Below are 24,381 nucleotides of genomic sequence, written 5' to 3' on the forward strand. Positions count from 1 at the left end.
TTCCCTTTTTATCCTTTCATATCTCTCCGCTACCTTGGAGAAGAGAGACGCACGCGGGTAAATAAAATGTAAATATCTGTATAATATGTATATAAAAGGAAGAAGTGGTTGTGTAGTGTAGTCGTTTGATTATAAATAATCTTATAATAATTTTATCCACAAATTCTTATACATTTATACATGTTTATCTCTCTCTGTGTGTGCGTGTGTGTGTGTGTGTGTGTGTGGTTCTGTGTCACTAGTGGGGCCTGTGGTCCGATTGGAGTGTTTGCGGTGTGAGAAGGAGGAGTTGGAGAACAGTTTGTTGGAGCAGCTGAAGGAGTTGAGGTTGCAGAAGCAGAAGGAGCTGCAGGTTCTTCAGGAGATGCTGAAACACAAGCAGCAGGAGGAGACAGAGCTCCTGCAGAAACAGCAGGAGGAGGAAGAGCATAACAGGTCCATCAAGAGTAAGTACTATGGAAATGCAATAATACTAACATAACTAATAATGAATGTTAGCCTTTAGGCTCCAATAAAAGTGATACTAATATATGTATAGTACTATATATATTATATTTTATATATTCAGTAGTAATTATGTAGTATATACAATCTGTGTTATATCCAGCAGTAATGATACTTGCTCTGGCAGATATGAAAATGGCCTGTGAACAGGAGAAGAAATCTCTGGAGGAAGAACTTGAGAAGCTCAGACTGTCACTGCAGGTAGAGATCCCTTATAGTGTCAGTACACATCCACCAGTAGCTCCACCTTTCACTTATAACGTCAGTACACATTCAGTACACATTCCCACCTTTCCATTGTACTGGCTGTAGTGATGATTCGTGTGTGTGTTATACCAGCCCATAGAGGAGGACATTATGAGTCTGAAAGTGGCACTGGAGATGAAGAACCAGGAGATCAAATATCAGCACGATCTTTTGGTCAAACTATATACTCTCTATATAGTACCTGGTTTAACACTATATCCTCTGTATAAATACTATATACTGTTTATGTAGTACCTGGTTTAACACTATACCCTCAGATTACTCTAGTCTGCAGATGTGAAGAAATTAAACAGAATGTGTATCTGTGTATATGTGCGCACCTGTATGTGTCTGGTTGTAGTATTATTTAAAGGGTCAAACTGCGTGAAGTGTGCCCAGGCACAGAGCTACTTTGATGGGCATGATTCTGTGACCTCTTGGGCCTTGAAATGTGGTGCTTTGAATGATTTAAAGAGTGAAACGGTCTGAAGTGTGCCCACGTTTAAAGCATCCTTGCTGGGCATGACTGTGTGACCTCTTGGGCCAGGAAGTCTGTTTCTACTTTTATTTAAACGGTCAAACTGCGTGAAGTGTGCCCAGGCCCAGAGCTACTTTGCTGTGCATGACTGTGTGACCTCTTGGGCCTGGAAGTCTGGTTGTAATATGATTTTAAAGGGTCAAATGGTCTCCATTGTGTGTCCAGGTTTAAGGCTACTTTGCTGGGCATGTGATTTGGACCCATCGGGTACGGAAGCCTTTCCGTCACGTGCTCGTTTTCCACGCCTTCAGCGCAGGTAGCCTGCGAAATTAAAACCGACGTGCATTTTATTCTTTTCCCCTTTTATCCTTTCATATCTCTCCGCTACCTTGGAGAAGAGAGACGCACGCGGGTAAATAAAATGTAAATATCTGTAAATATCTGTATAACATGTAAATAAAAGGAAGAAGTGGTTGTGTAGTGTAGTCGTTTGATTATGAATAATCTCATAATAATTTTATCCACAAATTCTTATACATTTATACATGTTTATCTCTCTCTTTGTGTGTGTGTCTGTGTGTGTGTCTGTGTGTGTGTCTGTGTGTGTGTGTGTGTGGTTCTGTGTCACTAGTGGGGCCTGTGGCCCGATTGGAGTGTTTGCGGTGTGAGAAGGAGTTTGAGAACAGTTTGTTGGAGCAGCTGAAGGAGTTGAGGTTGCAGAAGCAGAAGGAGCTGCAGGTTCTTCAGGAGATGCTGAAACACAAGCAGCAGGAGGAGACAGAGCTCTTGCAGAAACAGCAGGAGGAGTAGGAGCATAACAGGTCCATCAAGAGTAAGTACTATGGAAATGCAATAATACTAACATAACTAATAATGAATGTTAGCCTTTAGGCTCCAATAAAAGTGATACTAATATATGTATAGTACTATATATATTATATTTTATATATTCAGTAGTAATTATGTAGTATATACAATCTGTGTTATATCCAGCAGTAATGATACTTGCTCTGGCAGATATGAAAATGGCCTGTGAACAGGAGAAGAAATCTCTGGAGGAAGAACTTGAGAAGCTCAGACTGTCACTGCAGGTAGAGATCCCTTATAGTGTCAGTACACATCCACCAGTACCTCCACCTTTCACTTATAACGTCAATACACATTCAGTACACATTCCCACCTTTCCATTGTACTGGCTTTAGTGATGATTCGTGTGTGTGGGTTATACCAGCCCATAGAGGAGGACATTATGAGTCTGAAAGTGGCGCTGGAGATGAAGAACCAGGAGATCAAAGATCAGCACGATCTTTTGGTCAAACTATATACTCTGTATGTATTCTATATACTCTGTATGTAGTACCTGGTTTAACACTATATCCTCTGTATATATACTATATACTGTTTATGTAGTACCTGGTTTAACACTATACCCTCAGCTTTCTCTAGTCTGCAGATGTGAAGAAATTAAACAGAATGTGTATCTGTGTATATGTGCGCACCTGTATGTGTCTGGTTGTAGTATTATTTAAAGGGTCAAACTGCGTGAAGTGTGCCCAGACCCAGGCATGACTGTGTGACCTCTTGGGCCAGGAAGTCTGTTTCTAGTTTTATTTAAACGGTCAAACTGCGTGAAGTGTGCCCAGGCCCAGAGCTACTTTGCTGGGCATGACTTTGTGACCTCTTGGGCCTGGAAGTCTGCTTGTAGTATGATTTTAAAGGGTCAAATGGTCTCCATTGTGTGTCCATGTTTAAGGCTACTTTGCTGGGCATGTGATTTGGACCCATCGGGTACGGAAGCCTTTCCGTCACGTGCTCGTTTTCCACGCCTTCAGCGCAGGTAGCCTGCGAATTTAAAACCGACGTGCATTTTATTCTTTTCCCCTTTTATCCTTTCATATCTCTCCGCTACCTTGGAGAAGAGAGACGCACGCGGGTAAATAAAATGTAAATATCTCTAAATGTCTGTATAATATGTAAATAAAAGGAAGATGTGGTTGTGTAGTGTAGTCGTTTGATTATAAATAATCTCATAATAATTTTATCCACAAATTCTTATACATTTATACATGTTTATCTCTCTCTCTGTGTGTGTGTGTGTGGTTCTGTGTCACTAGTGGGGCCTGTGGCCCGATTGGAGTGTTTGCGGTGTGAGAAGGAGGAGTTGGAGAACAATTTGTTGGAGCAGCTGAAGGAGTTGAGGTTGCAGAAGCAGAAGGAGCTGCAGGTTCTTCAGGAGATGCTGAAACACAAGCAGCAGGAGGAGACAGAGCTCCTGCAGAAACAGCAGGAGGAGGAGGAGCATAACAGGTCCATCAAGAGTAAGTACTATGGAAATGCAATAATACTAACATAACTAATAATGAATGCTAGCCTTTAGGCTCCAATAAAAGTGATACTAATATATGTATAGTACTATATATATTATATTTTATATATTCAGTAGTAATTATGTAGTATATACAATCTATGTTATATCCAGCAGTAATGATACTTGCTCTGGCAGATATGAAAATGGCCTGTGAACAGGAGAAGAAATCTCTGGAGGAAGAACTTGAGAAGCTCAGACTGTCACTGCAGGTAGAGATCCCTTATAGTGTCAGTACACATCCACCAGTACCTCCACCTTTCACTTATAACGTCAGTACACATTCAGTACACATTCCCACCTTTCCATTGTACTGGCTGTAGTGATGATTCGTGTGCGTGGGTTATACCAGCCCATAGAGGAGGACATTATGAGTCTGAAAGTGGCGCTGGAGATGAAGAACCAGGAGATCAAAGATCAGCACGATCTTTTGGTCAAACTATATACTCTGTATGTATACTATATACTCTGTATGTAGTACCTGGTTTAACACTATATCCTCTGTATATATACTATATACTGTTTATGTAGTACCTGGTTTAACACTATACCCTCAGCTTACTCTAGTCTGCAGATGTGAAGAAATTAAACAGAATGTGTATCTGTGTATATGTGCGCACCTGTATGTGTCTGGTTGTAGTATTATTTAAAGGGTCAAACTGCGTGAAGTGTGCCCAGGCCCAGAGCTACTTTGATGGGCATGATTCTGTGACCTCTTGGGCCTTGAAATGTGGTGCTTTGAATGATTTAAAGAGTGAAACGGTCTGAAGTGTGCCCACGTTTAAAGCAACCTTGCTGGGCATGACTGTGTGACCTCTTGGGCCAGGAAGTCTGTTTCTAGTTTTATTTAAACGGTCAAACTGCGTAAAGTGTGCCCAGGCCCAGAGCTACTTTGCTGGGCATGGCTGTGTGACCTCTTGGGCCTGGAAGTCTGCTTGTAGTATGATTTTAAAGGGTCAAATGGTCTCCATTGTGTATCCAGGTTTAAGTCTACTTTGCTGGGCATGTGATTTGGACCCATCGGGTACGGAAGCCTTTCCGTCACGTGCTCGTTTTCCACGCCTTCAGCGCAGGTAGCCTGCGAATTTAAAACCGACGTGCATTTTATTCTTTTCCCCTTTTATCCTTTCATATCTCTCCGCTACCTTGGAGAAGAGAGACGCACGCGGGTAAATAAAATGTAAATATCTCTAAATATCTGTATAATATGTAAATAAAAGGAAGATGTGGTTGTGTAGTGTAGTCGTTTGATTATAAATAATCTCATAATAATTTTATCCACAAATTCTTATACATTTATACATGTTTATCTCTGTGTGTGTGTGTGTGTGTGTGTGTGTGTGTGTGTGTGTGTGTGTGTGTCTGTGTGTGTGTGTGGTTCTGTGTCACTAGTGGGGCCTGTGGCCCGATTGGAGTGTTTGCGGTGTGAGAAGGAGGAGTTGGAGAACAGTTTGTTGGAGCAGCTGAAGGAGTTGAGGTTGCAGAAGCAGAAGGAGCTGCAGGTTCTTCAGGAGATGCTGAAACACAAGCAGCAGGAGGAGACAGAGCTCCTGCAGAAACAGCAGGAGGAGGAGGAGCATAACAGGTCCATCAAGAGTAAGTACTATGGAAATGCAATAATACTAACATAACTAATAATGAATGTTAGCCTTTAGGCTCCAATAAAAGTGATACTAATAAATGTATAGTACTATATATATTATATTTTATATATTCAGTAGTAATTATGTAGTATATACAATCTGTGTTATATCCAGCAGTAATGATACTTGCTCTGGCAGATATGAAAATGGCCTGTGAACAGGAGAAGAAATCTCTGGAGGAAGAACTTGAGAAGCTCAGACTGTCACTGCAGGTAGAGATCCCTTATAGTGTCAGTACACATCCACCAGTACCTCCACCTTTCACTTATAACGTCAGTACACATGCAGTACACATTCCCACCTTTCCATTGTACTGGCTGTAGTGATGATTCGTGTGTGTGTTATACCAGCCCATAGAGGAGGACTTTATGAGTCTGAAAGTGGCGCTGGAGATGAAGAACCAGGAGATCAAAGATCAGCACGATCTTTTGGTCAAACTATATACTCTGTATGTATACTATATACTCTGTATGTAGTACCTGGTTTAACACTATATCCTCTGTATATATACTATATACTGTTTATGTAGTACCTGGTTTAACACTATACCCTCAGCTTACTCTAGTCTGCAGATGTGAAGAAATTAAACAGAATGTGTATCTGTGTATATGTGTGCACCTGTATGTGTCTGGTTGTAGTATTATTTAAAGGGTCAAACTGCATGGTGTGTGCCCAGGCCCAGAGCTACTTTGCTGTGCATGACTGTGTGACCTCTTGGCCCTGGAAGTCTGGTGGTAGTAGTAGTATGATTTAAAGGCACAAAGTGATTGAAGTGTGCCCAGGCCCAGAGCTACTTTGCTGGGCATGACTGTGTGACCTCTTGGGCCAGGAAGTCTGTTTCTAGTTTTATTTAAACGGTCAAACTGTGTGAAGTGTGCCCAGGCCCAGAGCTACTTTGCTGGGCATGACTGTGTGACCTCTTGGGCCTGGAAGTCTGGTTGTAGTATGATTTTAAAGGGTCAAATGGTCTCCATTGTGTGTCCAGGTTTAAGGCTACTTTGCTGGGCATGTGATTTGGACCCATCGGGTACGGAAGCCTTTCCGTCACGTGCTCGTTTTCCACGCCTTCAGCGCAGGTAGCCTGCGAATTTAAAACCGACGTGCATTTTATTCTTTTCCCCTTTTATCCTTTCATATCTCTCCGCTACCTTGGAGAAGAGAGACGCACGCGGGTAAATAAAATGTAAATATCTGTATAATATGTATATAAAAGGAAGAAGTGGTTGTGTAGTGTAGTCGTTTGATTATAAATAATCTCATAATAATTTTATCCACAAATTCTTATACATTTATACATGTTTATCTCTCTCTGTGTGTGTGTGTGTGTGGTTCTGTGTCACTAGTGGGGCCTGTGGCCCGATTGGAGTGTTTGCGGTGTGAGAAGGAGGAGTTGGAGAACAGTTTGTTGGAGCAGCTGAAGGAGTTGAGGTTGCAGAAGCAGAAGGAGCTGCAGGTTCTTCAGGAGATGCTGAAACACAAGCAGCAGGAGGAGACAGAGCTCCTGCAGAAACAGCAGGAGGAGGAGGAGCATAACAGGTCCATCAAGAGTAAGTACTATGGAAATGCAATAATACTAACATAACTAATAATGAATGCTAGCCTTTAGGCTCCAATAAAAGTGATACTAATATATGTATAGTACTATATATATTATATTTTATATATTCAGTAGTAATTATGTAGTATATACAATCTATGTTATATCCAGCAGTAATGATACTTGCTCTGGCAGATATGAAAATGGCCTGTGAACAGGAGAAGAAATCTCTGGAGGAAGAACTTGAGAAGCTCAGACTGTCACTGCAGGTAGAGATCCCTTCTAGTGTCAGTACACATCCACCAGTACCTCCACCTTTCACTTATAAAGTCAGTACACATTCAGTACACATTCCCACCTTTCCATTGTACTGGCTGTAGTGATGATTCGTGTGTGTGGGTTATACCAGCCCATAGAGGAGGACATTATGAGTCTGAAAGTGGCGCTGGAGATGAAGAACCAGGAGATCAAAGATCAGCACGATCTTTTGGTCAAACTATATACTCTGTATGTATACTATATACTCTGTATGTAGTACCTGGTTTAACACTATATCCTCTGTATATATACTATATACTGTTTATGTAGTACCTGGTTGAACACTATACCCTCAGCTTACTCTAGTCTGCAGATGTGAAGAAATTAAACAGAATGTGTATCTGTGTATATGTGCCCACCTGTATGTGTCTGGTTGTAGTATTATTTAAAGGGTCAAACTGCGTGAAGTGTGCCCAGGCCCAGAGCTACTTTGCTGGGCATGACTGTGTGACCTCTTGGGCCTGGAAGTCTGGTTGTAGTATGATTTTAAAGGGTCAAATGGTCTCCATTGTGTGTCCAGGTTTAAGGCTACTTTGCTGGGCATGTGATTTGGACCCATCGGGTACGGAAGCCTTTCCGTCACGTGCTCGTTTTCCACGCCTTCAGCGCAGGTAGCCTGCGAATTTAAAACCGACGTGCATTTTATTCTTTTCCCCTTTTATCCTTTCATATCTCTCCGCTACCTTGGAGAAGAGAGACGCACGCGGGTAAATAAAATGTAAATATCTGTATAATATGTAAATAAAAGGAAGAAGTGGTTGTGTAGTGTAGTCGTTTGATTATAAATAATCTCATAATAATTTTATCCACAAATTCTCTATTTTATCGTTTTTTCCTGATCAATAATAGAAGAAAAGAAAAAAAAAGATGAACAGCACCCTCTAGCGATGAACCTCAATTATTTCAAGATATCTGTAAAACATGGCTAGGTTAAGTCGGCGTTAGAACAAAAAATGCTCAGATTAACTTGTGTCTCATGGCACGCAGCTGAGTTTAAAATTAAACACAATGAAATCAAATTAAATTGACCCAGCTGCAACAGGCTCAGCAACCACATTTAATTTCACTGATTGGTCAGTTAGCCAGGCTATACAAAACAGGCTATTGTTAGAAATTCTGCACATGTGCTTCGCTTAGCTTCACATCTCACACTGCTTATAATTATAAGATAACGTATCCACGTTCGTAATAACGTGGTGAAATCTGCCAAAAATGGTGAGACTGAGCATAATAAGTAATAAGACAATCTGAGCACTTAGTCCACATATTTCTAAATGAGAAGAAAAAGTTCCTCCAAACAATATAAGGCACACAATTCTATATGGGAAAACAGTTACAGTTGTCATTAAGAGAAGCACTACTCATTACACAGATGTCAATAACCGTCCTAATATTAATAGTTCAACAGTCTTCCTCTGTCTATTATACGCACTGTACACATGTTAAATATCTGCCTTGAAATGACAATGAAATGACTTCCGGGCGCACTGAAAATTGTTATATACACACACAGACACCCCCATACCAACATAAGCATAGTGCAACTCTTTGTTTACGCACCAGAGATTGAGTGGGCAAGTGCGTGTATATGCGAGTTTAAATTATTATACACAAATGTAAGTAGTAGGCTATTTATGTGAAAATGTTTCATATGTATGTACAAGTAGTGTTTCCCTGATTTCTCCCTAAATGGCCCCTCATAGTTCAGCAGTAATGAGGCTAGTTAGATTTTGCTCAGAATTAAGTACACTTTGGGATGTTATACGTATCACAGTCTCCGGTGAGCCGTACATGGTTGATCAATCCAGGTTGAGGTAGAGTCACTGCATTAATGACACGTCTGTTTGCATTGCCAGTTGTTGCTATGGCAGCAATGAAATTAGGAAATTCAAAGAAAAACAACTCATCTACGCTCTTGGAACTTTAGAACCCCATATGTCCTGTGGCCCGATGTCACACGTGAGGGGAATCCCATGAACACCTTTACAGATCAGTCTGTGGAAAGACACTGAAGAGGACAGAGGAAAAATGAGGCGTTTCTGGAGCTGGTGTGCTGGACGCATCGAGGACGAATACACAGACACAAAGGATGTGGAGGGTAAATGTAAATATAATGCCACTCACACCTGCAGTTGCTGGTGCTGGCACTCATACCTGTGGTTAAAATTCCTTTTTTGTCTTTAGCGCTGCATTGTCGCCTCTATCTCCCAATAATTCATACTCGAGGCTTTAGAAATCTAAGTTTTTGGGGGGTATATGCCATTTCCTGTTATTTGTGCAGAATACACACACTTTCACTTTGGAATCCACAAAGTTTTATAAATGAGGTCCCTGAATAACATCTATCTATTTCTACACTATATGGCTTGCTAATTTGTGTGTGTGTGTGTGTGTGTGTGTGTGTGTGTGTGTTATACCAGCCCATAGAGGAGGACATGAGTCTGAAAGTGGTGCTGGAGATGAAGAACCAGGAGATCAAAGATCAGCACGATCTTTTGGTAAAACTATATACTCTGTATGTAGTACCTGGTTTAACATTATATCCTCTGTATATATATTATATACTGTTTATGTAGTACCTGGTTTAACACTATACCCTCAGCTTACTCTAGTCTGCAGATGTGAAGAAATTAAACAGAATGTGTATCTGTGTATATGTGCGCACCTGTATGTGTCTGGTTGTAGTATTATTTAAAGGGTCAAACTGCGTGAAGTGTGCCCAGACCCAGGCATGACTCTGTGACCTCTTGGGCCAGGAAGTCTGTTTCTAGTTTTATTTAAACGGTCAAACTGCGTGAAGTGTGCCCAGGCCCAGAGCTACTTTGCTGGGCATGACTGTGTGACCTCTTGGGCCTGGAAGTCTGGTTGTAGTATGATTTTAAAGGGTCAAATGGTCTCCATTGTGTGTCCAGGTTTAAGGCTACTTTGCTGGGCATGTGATTTGGACCCATCGGGTACGGAAGCCTTTCCGTCACGTGCTCGTTTTCCACGCCTTCAGCGCAGGTAGCCTGCGAATTTAAAACCGACGTGCATTTTATTCTTTTCCCCTTTTATCCTTTCATATCTCTCCGCTACCTTGGAGAAGAGAGACGCACGCGGGTAAATAAAATGTAAATATCTGTATAATATGTAAATAAAAGGAAGAAGTGGTTGTGTAGTGTAGTCGTTTGATTATAAATAATCTCATAATAATTTTATCCACAAATTCTCTATTTTATCGTTTTTTCCTGATCAATAATAGAAGAAAAGAAAAAAAAAGATGAACAGCACCCTCTAGCGATGAACCTCAATTATTTCAAGATATCTGTAAAACATGGCTAGGTTAAGTCGGCGTTAGAACAAAAAATGCTCAGATTAACTTGTGTCTCATGGCACGCAGCTGAGTTTAAAATTAAACACAATGAAATCAAATTAAATTGACCCAGCTGCAACAGGCTCAGCAACCACATTTAATTTCACTGATTGGTCAGTTAGCCAGGCTATACAAAACAGGCTATTGTTAGAAATTCTGCACATGTGCTTCGCTTAGCTTCACATCTCACACTGCTTATAATTATAAGATAACGTATCCACGTTCGTAATAACGTGGTGAAATCTGCCAAAAATGGTGAGACTGAGCATAATAAGTAATAAGACAATCTGAGCACTTAGTCCACATATTTCTAAATGAGAAGAAAAAGTTCCTCCAAACAATATAAGGCACACAATTCTATATGGGAAAACAGTTACAGTTGTCATTAAGAGAAGCACTACTCATTACACAGATGTCAATAACCGTCCTAATATTAATAGTTCAACAGTCTTCCTCTGTCTATTATACGCACTGTACACATGTTAAATATCTGCCTTGAAATGACAATGAAATGACTTCCGGGCGCACTGAAAATTGTTATATACACACACAGACACCCCCATACCAACATAAGCATAGTGCAACTCTTTGTTTACGCACCAGAGATTGAGTGGGCAAGTGCGTGTATATGCGAGTTTAAATTATTATACACAAATGTAAGTAGTAGGCTATTTATGTGAAAATGTTTCATATGTATGTACAAGTAGTGTTTCCCTGATTTCTCCCTAAATGGCCCCTCATAGTTCAGCAGTAATGAGGCTAGTTAGATTTTGCTCAGAATTAAGTACACTTTGGGATGTTATACGTATCACAGTCTCCGGTGAGCCGTACATGGTTGATCAATCCAGGTTGAGGTAGAGTCACTGCATTAATGACACGTCTGTTTGCATTGCCAGTTGTTGCTATGGCAGCAATGAAATTAGGAAATTCAAAGAAAAACAACTCATCTACGCTCTTGGAACTTTAGAACCCCATATGTCCTGTGGCCCGATGTCACACGTGAGGGGAATCCCATGAACACCTTTACAGATCAGTCTGTGGAAAGACACTGAAGAGGACAGAGGAAAAATGAGGCGTTTCTGGAGCTGGTGTGCTGGACGCATCGAGGACGAATACACAGACACAAAGGATGTGGAGGGTAAATGTAAATATAATGCCACTCACACCTGCAGTTGCTGGTGCTGGCACTCATACCTGTGGTTAAAATTCCTTTTTTGTCTTTAGCGCTGCATTGTCGCCTCTATCTCCCAATAATTCATACTCGAGGCTTTAGAAATCTAAGTTTTTGGGGGGTATATGCCATTTCCTGTTATTTGTGCAGAATACACACACTTTCACTTTGGAATCCACAAAGTTTTATAAATGAGGTCCCTGAATAACATCTATCTATTTCTACACTATATGGCTTGCTAATTTGTGTGTGTGTGTGTGTGTGTGTGTGTGTGTGTGTGTGTGTTATACCAGCCCATAGAGGAGGACATGAGTCTGAAAGTGGTGCTGGAGATGAAGAACCAGGAGATCAAAGATCAGCACGATCTTTTGGTAAAACTATATACTCTGTATGTAGTACCTGGTTTAACATTATATCCTCTGTATATATATTATATACTGTTTATGTAGTACCTGGTTTAACACTATACCCTCAGCTTACTCTAGTCTGCAGATGTGAAGAAATTAAACAGAATGTGTATCTGTGTATATGTGCGCACCTGTATGTGTCTGGTTGTAGTATTATTTAAAGGGTCAAACTGCGTGAAGTGTGCCCAGACCCAGGCATGACTCTGTGACCTCTTGGGCCAGGAAGTCTGTTTCTAGTTTTATTTAAACGGTCAAACTGCGTGAAGTGTGCCCAGGCCCAGAGCTACTTTGCTGGGCATGACTGTGTGACCTCTTGGGCCTGGAAGTCTGGTTGTAGTATGATTTTAAAGGGTCAAATGGTCTCCATTGTGTGTCCAGGTTTAAGGCTACTTTGCTGGGCATGTGATTTGGACCCATCGGGTACGGAAGCCTTTCCGTCACGTGCTCGTTTTCCACGCCTTCAGCGCAGGTAGCCTGCGAATTTAAAACCGACGTGCATTTTATTCTTTTCCCCTTTTATCCTTTCATATCTCTCCGCTACCTTGGAGAAGAGAGACGCACGCGGGTAAATAAAATGTAAATATCTGTAAATATCTGTATAATATGTAAATAAAAGGAAGAAGTGGTTGTGTAGTGTAGTCGTTTGATTATAAATAATCTCATAATAATTTTATCCACAAATTCTTATACATTTATACATGTTTATCTCTCTCTCTGTGTGTGTGTGTGTGGTTCTGTGTCACTAGTGGGGCCTGTGGCCCGATTGGAGTGTTTGCGGTGTGAGAAGGAGGAGTTGGAGAACAATTTGTTGGAGCAGCTGAAGGAGTTGAGGTTGCAGAAGCAGAAGGAGCTGCAGGTTCTTCAGGAGATGCTGAAACACAAGCAGCAAGAGGAGACAGAGCTCCTGCAGAAACAGCAGGAGGAGGAGGAGCATAACAGGTCCATCAAGAGTAAGTACTATGGAAATGCAATAATACTAACATAACTAATAATGAATGTTAGCCTTTAGGCTCCAATAAAAGTGATACTAATATATGTATAGTACTATATATATTATATTTTATATATTCAGTAGTAATTATGTAGTATATACAATCTGTGTTATATCCAGCAGTAATGATACTTGCTCTGGCAGATATGAAAATGGCCTGTGAACAGGAGAAGAAATCTCTGGAGGAAGAACTTGAGAAGCTCAGACTGTCACTGCAGGTAGAGATCCCTTATAGTGTCAGTACACATCCACCAGTACCTCCACCTTTCACTTATAACGTCAGTACACATTCAGTACACATTCCCACCTTTCCATTGTACTGGCTGTAGATATGATTCGTGTGTGTGTTATACCAGCCCATAGAGGAGGACTTTATGAGTCTGAAAGTGGCGCTGGAGATGAAGAACCAGGAGATCAAAGATCAGCACGATCTTTTGGTCAAACTATATACTCTGTATGTATACTATATACTCTGTATGTAGTACCTGGTTTAACACTATATCCTCTGTATATATACTATATACTGTTTATGTAGTTCCTGGTTTAACACTATACCCTCAGCTTACTCTAGTCTGCAGATGTGAAGAAATTTAAACAGAATGTGTATCTGGGTATATGTGCGCACCTGTATGTGTCTGCTTGTAGTATTATTTAAAGGGTCAAATGGTCTCCATTGTGTGTCCAGGTTTAAGGCTACTTTGCTGGGCATGTGATTTGGACCCATCGGGTACGGAAGCCTTTCCGTCACGTGCTCGTTTTCCACGCCTTCAGCGCAGGTAGCCTGCGAATTTAAAACCGACGTGCATTTTATTCTTTTCCCCTTTTATCCTTTCATATCTCTCCGCTACCTTGGAGAAGAGAGACGCACGCGGGTAAATAAAATGTAAATATCTGTAAATATCTGTATAATATGTAAATAAAAGGAAGAAGTGGTTGTGTAGTGTAGTCGTTTCATTATAAATAATCTCATAATAATTTTATCCACAAATTCTTATACATTTATACATGTTTATCTCTCTCTTTGTGTGTGTGTGTGTGTCTGTGTGTGTGTGTGTGTGGTTCTGTGTCACTAGTGGGGCCTGTGGCCCGATTGGAGTGTTTGCGGTGTGAGAAGGAGGAGTTGGAGAACAGTTTGTTGGAGCAGCTGAAGGAGTTGAGGTTGCAGAAGCAGAAGGAGCTGCAGGTTCTTCAGGAGATGCTGAAACACAAGCAGCAGGAGGAGACAGAGCTCCTGCAGAAACAGCAGGAGGAGGAGGAGCATAACAGGTCCATCAAGAGTAAGTACTATGGAAATGCAATAATACTAACATAACTAATAATGAATGCTAGCCTTTAGGCTCCAATAAAAGTGATACTAATATATGTATAGTACTATATATATTATATTTTATATATTCAGTAGTAATTATGTAGTATATACAATCTATGTTATATCCAGCAGTAATGATACTTGCTCTGGCAGATATGAAAATGGCCTGTGAACAGGAGAAGAAATCTCTGGAGGAAGAACTTGAGAAGCTCAGACTGTCACTGCAGGTAGAGATCCCTTCTAGTGTCAGTACACATCCACCAGTACCTCCACCTTTCACTTATAAAGTCAGTACACATTCAGTACACATTCCCACCTTTCCATTGTACTGGCTGTAGTGATGATTCGTGTGTGTGGGTTATACCAGCCCATAGAGGAGGACATTATGAGTCTGAAAGTGGCGCTGGAGATGAAGAACCAGGAGATCAAAGATCAGCACGATCTTTTGGTCAAACTATATACTCTGTATGTATACTATATACTCTGTATGTAGTACCTGGTTTAACACTATATCCTCTGTATATATACTATATACTGTTTATGTAGTACCTGGTTGAACACTATACCCTCAGCTTACTCTAGTCTGCAGATGTGAAGAAATTAAACAGAATGTGTATCTGTGTATATGTGCCCACCTGTATGTGTCTGGTTGTAGTATTATTTAAAGGGTCAAACTGCGTGAAGTGTGCCCAGGCCCAGAGCTACTTTGCTGGGCATGACTGTGTGACCTCTTGGGCCTGGAAGTCTGGTTGTAGTATGATTTTAAAGGGTCAAATGGTCTCCATTGTGTGTCCAGGTTTAAGGCTACTTTGCTGGGCATGTGATTTGGACCCATCGGGTACGGAAGCCTTTCCGTCACGTGCTCGTTTTCCACGCCTTCAGCGCAGGTAGCCTGCGAATTTAAAACCGACGTGCATTTTATTCTTTTCCCCTTTTATCCTTTCATATCTCTCCGCTACCTTGGAGAAGAGAGACGCACGCGGGTAAATAAAATGTAAATATCTGTATAATATGTAAATAAAAGGAAGAAGTGGTTGTGTAGTGTAGTCGTTTGATTATAAATAATCTCATAATAATTTTATCCACAAATTCTCTATTTTATCGTTTTTTCCTGATCAATAATAGAAGAAAAGAAAAAAAAAGATGAACAGCACCCTCTAGCGATGAACCTCAATTATTTCAAGATATCTGTAAAACATGGCTAGGTTAAGTCGGCGTTAGAACAAAAAATGCTCAGATTAACTTGTGTCTCATGGCACGCAGCTGAGTTTAAAATTAAACACAATGAAATCAAATTAAATTGACCCAGCTGCAACAGGCTCAGCAACCACATTTAATTTCACTGATTGGTCAGTTAGCCAGGCTATACAAAACAGGCTATTGTTAGAAATTCTGCACATGTGCTTCGCTTAGCTTCACATCTCACACTGCTTATAATTATAAGATAACGTATCCACGTTCGTAATAACGTGGTGAAATCTGCCAAAAATGGTGAGACTGAGCATAATAAGTAATAAGACAATCTGAGCACTTAGTCCACATATTTCTAAATGAGAAGAAAAAGTTCCTCCAAACAATATAAGGCACACAATTCTATATGGGAAAACAGTTACAGTTGTCATTAAGAGAAGCACTACTCATTACACAGATGTCAATAACCGTCCTAATATTAATAGTTCAACAGTCTTCCTCTGTCTATTATACGCACTGTACACATGTTAAATATCTGCCTTGAAATGACAATGAAATGACTTCCGGGCGCACTGAAAATTGTTATATACACACACAGACACCCCCATACCAACATAAGCATAGTGCAACTCTTTGTTTACGCACCAGAGATTGAGTGGGCAAGTGCGTGTATATGCGAGTTTAAATTATTATACACAAATGTAAGTAGTAGGCTATTTATGTGAAAATGTTTCATATGTATGTACAAGTAGTGTTTCCCTGATTTCTCCCTAAATGGCCCCTCATAGTTCAGCAGTAATGAGGCTAGTTAGATTTTGCTCAGAATTAAGTACACTTTGGGATGTTATACGTATCACAGTCTCCGGTGAGCCGTACATGGTTGATCAATCCAGGTTGAGGTAAAGTCACTGCATTAATGACACGTCTGTTTGCATTGCCAGTTGTTGCTATGGCAGCAATGAAATTAGGAAATTCAAAGAAAAACAACTCATCTACGCTCTTGGAACTTTAGAACCCCATATGTCCTGTGGCCCGATGTCACACGTGAGGGGAATCCCATGAACACCTTTACAGATCAGTCTGTGGAAAGACACTGAAGAGGACAGAGGAAAAATGAGGCGTTTCTGGAGCTGGTGTGCTGGACGCATCGAGGACGAATACACAGACACAAAGGATGTGGAGGGTAAATGTAAATATAATGCCACTCACACCTGCAGTTGCTGGTGCTGGCACTCATACCTGTGGTTAAAATTCCTTTTTTGTCTTTAGCGCTGCATTGTCGCCTCTATCTCCCAATAATTCATACTCGAGGCTTTAGAAATCTAAGTTTTTGGGGGGTATATGCCATTTCCTGTTATTTGTGCAGAATACACACACTTTCACTTTGGAATCCACAAAGTTTTATAAATGAGGTCCCTGAATAACATCTATCTATTTCTACACTATATGGCTTGCTAATTTGTGTGTGTGTGTGTGTGTGTGTGTGTGTGTGTGTGTTATACCAGCCCATAGAGGAGGACATGAGTCTGAAAGTGGTGCTGGAGATGAAGAACCAGGAGATCAAAGATCAGCACGATCTTTTGGTAAAACTATATACTCTGTATGTAGTACCTGGTTTAACATTATATCCTCTGTATATATATTATATACTGTTTATGTAGTACCTGGTTTAACACTATACCCTCAGCTTACTCTAGTCTGCAGATGTGAAGAAATTAAACAGAATGTGTATCTGTGTATATGTGCGCACCTGTATGTGTCTGGTTGTAGTATTATTTAAAGGGTCAAACTGCGTGAAGTGTGCCCAGACCCAGGCATGACTCTGTGACCTCTTGGGCCAGGAAGTCTGTTTCTAGTTTTATTTAAACGGTCAAACTGCGTGAAGTGTGCCCAGGCCCAGAGCTACTTTGCTGGGCATGACTGTGTGACCTCTTGGGCCTGGAAGTCTGGTTGTAGTATGATTTTAAAGGGTCAAATGGTCTCCATTGTGTGTCCAGGTTTAAGGCTACTTTGCTGGGCATGTGATTTGGACCCATCGGGTACGGAAGCCTTTCCGTCACGTGCTCGTTTTCCACGCCTTCAGCGCAGGTAGCCTGCGAATTTAAAACCGACGTGCATTTTATTCTTTTCCCCTTTTATCCTTTCATATCTCTCCGCTACCTTGGAGAAGAGAGACGCACGCGGGTAAATAAAATGTAAATATCTGTATAATATGTAAATAAAAGGAAGAAGTGGTTGTGTAGTGTAGTCGTTTGATTATAAATAATCTCATAATAATTTTATCCACAAATTCTCTATTTTATCGTTTTTTCCTGATCAATAATAGAAGAAAAGAAAAAAAAAGATGAACAGCACCCTCTAGCGATGAACCTCAATTATTTCAAGATATCTGTAAAACATGGCTAGGTTAAGTCGGCGTTAGAACAAAAAATGCTCAGATTAACTTGTGTCTCATGGCACGCAGCTGAGTTTAAAATTAAACACAATGAAATCAAATTAAATTGACCCAGCTGCAACAGGCTCAGCAACCACATTTAATTTCACTGATTGGTCAGTTAGCCAGGCTATACAAAACAGGCTATTGTTAGAAATTCTGCACATGTGCTTCGCTTAGCTTCACATCTCACACTGCTTATAATTATAAGATAACGTATCCACGTTCGTAATAACGTGGTGAAATCTGCCAAAAATGGTGAGACTGAGCATAATAAGTAATAAGACAATCTGAGCACTTAGTCCACATATTTCTAAATGAGAAGAAAAAGTTCCTCCAAACAATATAAGGCACACAATTCTATATGGGAAAACAGTTACAGTTGTCATTAAGAGAAGCACTACTCATTACACAGATGTCAATAACCGTCCTAATATTAATAGTTCAACAGTCTTCCTCTGTCTATTATACGCACTGTACACATGTTAAATATCTGCCTTGAAATGACAATGAAATGACTTCCGGGCGCACTGAAAATTGTTATATACACACACAGACACCCCCATACCAACATAAGCATAGTGCAACTCTTTGTTTACGCACCAGAGATTGAGTGGGCAAGTGCGTGTATATGCGAGTTTAAATTATTATACACAAATGTAAGTAGTAGGCTATTTATGTGAAAATGTTTCATATGTATGTACAAGTAGTGTTTCCCTGATTTCTCCCTAAATGGCCCCTCATAGTTCAGCAGTAATGAGGCTAGTTAGATTTTGCTCAGAATTAAGTACACTTTGGGATGTTATACGTATCACAGTCTCCGGTGAGCCGTACATGGTTGATCAATCCAGGTTGAGGTAGAGTCACTGCATTAATGACACGTCTGTTTGCATTGCCAGTTGTTGCTATGGCAGCAATGAAATTAGGAAATTCAAAGAAAAACAACTCATCTACGCTCTTGGAACTTTAGAACCCCATATGTCCTGTGGCCCGATGTCACACGTGAGGGGAATCCCATGAACACCTTTACAGATCAGTCTGTGGAAAGACACTGAAGAGGACAGAGGAAAAATGAGGCGTTTCTGGAGCTGGTGTGCTGGACGCATCGAGGACGAATACACAGACACAAAGGATGTGGAGGGTAAATGTAAATATAATGCCACTCACACCTGCAGTTGCTGGTGCTGGCACTCATACCTGTGGTTAAAATTCCTTTTTTGTCTTTAGCGCTGCATTGTCGCCTCTATCTCCCAATAATTCATACTCGAGGCTTTAGAAATCTAAGTTTTTGGGGGGTATATGCCATTTCCTGTTATTTGTGCAGAATACACACACTTTCACTTTGGAATCCACAAAGTTTTATAAATGAGGTCCCTGAATAACATCTATCTATTTCTACACTATATGGCTTGCTAATTTGTGTGTGTGTGTGTGTGTGTGTGTGTGTGTGTGTGTTATACCAGCCCATAGAGGAGGACATGAGTCTGAAAGTGGTGCTGGAGATGAAGAACCAGGAGATCAAAGATCAGCACGATCTTTTGGTAAAACTATATACTCTGTATGTAGTACCTGGTTTAACATTATATCCTCTGTATATATATTATATACTGTTTATGTAGTACCTGGTTTAACACTATACCCTCAGCTTACTCTAGTCTGCAGATGTGAAGAAATTAAACAGAATGTGTATCTGTGTATATGTGCGCACCTGTATGTGTCTGGTTGTAGTATTATTTAAAGGGTCAAACTGCGTGAAGTGTGCCCAGACCCAGGCATGACTCTGTGACCTCTTGGGCCAGGAAGTCTGTTTCTAGTTTTATTTAAACGGTCAAACTGCGTGAAGTGTGCCCAGGCCCAGAGCTACTTTGCTGGGCATGACTGTGTGACCTCTTGGGCCTGGAAGTCTGGTTGTAGTATGATTTTAAAGGGTCAAATGGTCTCCATTGTGTGTCCAGGTTTAAGGCTACTTTGCTGGGCATGTGATTTGGACCCATCGGGTACGGAAGCCTTTCCGTCACGTGCTCGTTTTCCATGCCTTCAGCGCAGGTAGCCTGCGAATTTAAAACCGACGTGCATTTTATTCTTTTCCCCTTTTATCCTTTCATATCTCTCCGCTACCTTGGAGAAGAGAGACGCACGCGGGTAAATAAAATGTAAATATCTGTATAATATGTAAATAAAAGGAAGAAGTGGTTGTGTAGTGTAGTCGTTTGATTATAAATAATCTCATAATAATTTTATCCACAAATTCTCTATTTTATCGTTTTTTCCTGATCAATAATAGAAGAAAAGAAAAAAAAAGATGAACAGCACCCTCTAGCGATGAACCTCAATTATTTCAAGATATCTGTAAAACATGGCTAGGTTAAGTCGGCGTTAGAACAAAAAATGCTCAGATTAACTTGTGTCTCATGGCACGCAGCTGAGTTTAAAATTAAACACAATGAAATCAAATTAAATTGACCCAGCTGCAACAGGCTCAGCAACCACATTTAATTTCACTGATTGGTCAGTTAGCCAGGCTATACAAAACAGGCTATTGTTAGAAATTCTGCACATGTGCTTCGCTTAGCTTCACATCTCACACTGCTTATAATTATAAGATAACGTATCCACGTTCGTAATAACGTGGTGAAATCTGCCAAAAATGGTGAGACTGAGCATAATAAGTAATAAGACAATCTGAGCACTTAGTCCACATATTTCTAAATGAGAAGAAAAAGTTCCTCCAAACAATATAAGGCACACAATTCTATATGGGAAAACAGTTACAGTTGTCATTAAGAGAAGCACTACTCATTACACAGATGTCAATAACCGTCCTAATATTAATAGTTCAACAGTCTTCCTCTGTCTATTATACGCACTGTACACATGTTAAATATCTGCCTTGAAATGACAATGAAATGACTTCCGGGCGCACTGAAAATTGTTATATACACACACAGACACCCCCATACCAACATAAGCATAGTGCAACTCTTTGTTTACGCACCAGAGATTGAGTGGGCAAGTGCGTGTATATGCGAGTTTAAATTATTATACACAAATGTAAGTAGTAGGCTATTTATGTGAAAATGTTTCATATGTATGTACAAGTAGTGTTTCCCTGATTTCTCCCTAAATGGCCCCTCATAGTTCAGCAGTAATGAGGCTAGTTAGATTTTGCTCAGAATTAAGTACACTTTGGGATGTTATACGTATCACAGTCTCCGGTGAGCCGTACATGGTTGATCAATCCAGGTTGAGGTAGAGTCACTGCATTAATGACACGTCTGTTTGCATTGCCAGTTGTTGCTATGGCAGCAATGAAATTAGGAAATTCAAAGAAAAACAACTCATCTACGCTCTTGGAACTTTAGAACCCCATATGTCCTGTGGCCCGATGTCACACGTGAGGGGAATCCCATGAACACCTTTACAGATCAGTCTGTGGAAAGACACTGAAGAGGACAGAGGAAAAATGAGGCGTTTCTGGAGCTGGTGTGCTGGACGCATCGAGGACGAATACACAGACACAAAGGATGTGGAGGGTAAATGTAAATATAATGCCACTCACACCTGCAGTTGCTGGTGCTGGCACTCATACCTGTGGTTAAAATTCCTTTTTTGTCTTTAGCGCTGCATTGTCGCCTCTATCTCCCAATAATTCATACTCGAGGCTTTAGAAATCTAAGTTTTTGGGGGGTATATGCCATTTCCTGTTATTTGTGCAGAATACACACACTTTCACTTTGGAATCCACAAAGTTTTATAAATGAGGTCCCTGAATAACATCTATCTATTTCTACACTATATGGCTTGCTAATTTGTGTGTGTGTGTGTGTGTGTGTGTGTGTGTGTGTTATACCAGCCCATAGAGGAGGACATGAGTCTGAAAGTGGTGCTGGAGATGAAGAACCAGGAGATCAAAGATCAGCACGATCTTTTGGTAAAACTATATACTCTGTATGTAGTACCTGGTTTAACATTATATCCTCTGTATATATATTATATACTGTTTATGTAGTACCTGGTTTAACACTATACCCTCAGCTTACTCTAGTCTGCAGATGTGAAGAAATTAAACAGAATGTGTATCTGTGTATATGTGCGCACCTGTATGTGTCTGGTTGTAGTATTATTTAAAGGGTCAAACTGCGTGAAGTGTGCCCAGACCCAGGCATGACTCTGTGACCTCTTGGGCCAGGAAGTCTGTTTCTAGTTTTATTTAAACGGTCAAACTGCGTGAAGTGTGCCCAGGCCCAGAGCTACTTTGCTGGGCATGACTGTGTGACCTCTTGGGCCTGGAAGTCTGGTTGTAGTATGATTTTAAAGGGTCAAATGGTCTCCATTGTGTGTCCAGGTTTAAGGCTACTTTGCTGGGCATGTGATTTGGACCCATCGGGTACGGAAGCCTTTCCGTCACGTGCTCGTTTTCCACGCCTTCAGCGCAGGTAGCCTGCGAATTTAAAACCGACGTGCATTTTATTCTTTTCCCCTTTTATCCTTTCATATCTCTCCGCTACCTTGGAGAAGAGAGACGCACGCGGGTAAATAAAATGTAAATATCTGTAAATATCTGTATAATATGTAAATAAAAGGAAGAAGTGGTTGTGTAGTGTAGTCGTTTGATTATAAATAATCTCATAATAATTTTATCCACAAATTCTTATACATTTATACATGTTTATCTCTCTCTCTGTGTGTGTGTGTGTGGTTCTGTGTCACTAGTGGGGCCTGTGGCCCGATTGGAGTGTTTGCGGTGTGAGAAGGAGGAGTTGGAGAACAATTTGTTGGAGCAGCTGAAGGAGTTGAGGTTGCAGAAGCAGAAGGAGCTGCAGGTTCTTCAGGAGATGCTGAAACACAAGCAGCAAGAGGAGACAGAGCTCCTGCAGAAACAGCAGGAGGAGGAGGAGCATAACAGGTCCATCAAGAGTAAGTACTATGGAAATGCAATAATACTAACATAACTAATAATGAATGTTAGCCTTTAGGCTCCAATAAAAGTGATACTAATATATGTATAGTACTATATATATTATATTTTATATATTCAGTAGTAATTATGTAGTATATACAATCTGTGTTATATCCAGCAGTAATGATACTTGCTCTGGCAGATATGAAAATGGCCTGTGAACAGGAGAAGAAATCTCTGGAGGAAGAACTTGAGAAGCTCAGACTGTCACTGCAGGTAGAGATCCCTTATAGTGTCAGTACACATCCACCAGTACCTCCACCTTTCACTTATAACGTCAGTACACATTCAGTACACATTCCCACCTTTCCATTGTACTGGCTGTAGATATGATTCGTGTGTGTGTTATACCAGCCCATAGAGGAGGACTTTATGAGTCTGAAAGTGGCGCTGGAGATGAAGAACCAGGAGATCAAAGATCAGCACGATCTTTTGGTCAAACTATATACTCTGTATGTATACTATATACTCTGTATGTAGTACCTGGTTTAACACTATATCCTCTGTATATATACTATATACTGTTTATGTAGTTCCTGGTTTAACACTATACCCTCAGCTTACTCTAGTCTGCAGATGTGAAGAAATTTAAACAGAATGTGTATCTGGGTATATGTGCGCACCTGTATGTGTCTGCTTGTAGTATTATTTAAAGGGTCAAATGGTCTCCATTGTGTGTCCAGGTTTAAGGCTACTTTGCTGGGCATGTGATTTGGACCCATCGGGTACGGAAGCCTTTCCGTCACGTGCTCGTTTTCCACGCCTTCAGCGCAGGTAGCCTGCGAATTTAAAACCGACGTGCATTTTATTCTTTTCCCCTTTTATCCTTTCATATCTCTCCGCTACCTTGGAGAAGAGAGACGCACGCGGGTAAATAAAATGTAAATATCTGTAAATATCTGTATAATATGTAAATAAAAGGAAGAAGTGGTTGTGTAGTGTAGTCGTTTCATTATAAATAATCTCATAATAATTTTATCCACAAATTCTTATACATTTATACATGTTTATCTCTCTCTTTGTGTGTGTGTGTGTGTCTGTGTGTGTGTGTGTGTGGTTCTGTGTCACTAGTGGGGCCTGTGGCCCGATTGGAGTGTTTGCGGTGTGAGAAGGAGGAGTTGGAGAACAGTTTGTTGGAGCAGCTGAAGGAGTTGAGGTTGCAGAAGCAGAAGGAGCTGCAGGTTCTTCAGGAGATGCTGAAACACAAGCAGCAGGAGGAGACAGAGCTCCTGCAGAAACAGCAGGAGGAGGAGGAGCATAACAGGTCCATCAAGAGTAAGTACTATGGAAATGCAATAATACTAACATAACTAATAATGAATGCTAGCCTTTAGGCTCCAATAAAAGTGACACTAATATATGTATAGTACTATATATATTATATTTTATATATTCAGCAGTAATTATGTAGTATATACAATCTGTGTTATATCCAGCAGTAATGATACTTGCTCTGGCAGATATGAAAATGGCCT

This window comes from Electrophorus electricus, chromosome 9 (assembly GCF_041902795.1).
Source record: "Electrophorus electricus isolate QZ-2024a chromosome 9, ASM4190279v1, whole genome shotgun sequence".
Classification (NCBI taxonomy): Eukaryota; Metazoa; Chordata; class Actinopteri; order Gymnotiformes; family Gymnotidae; genus Electrophorus; species Electrophorus electricus.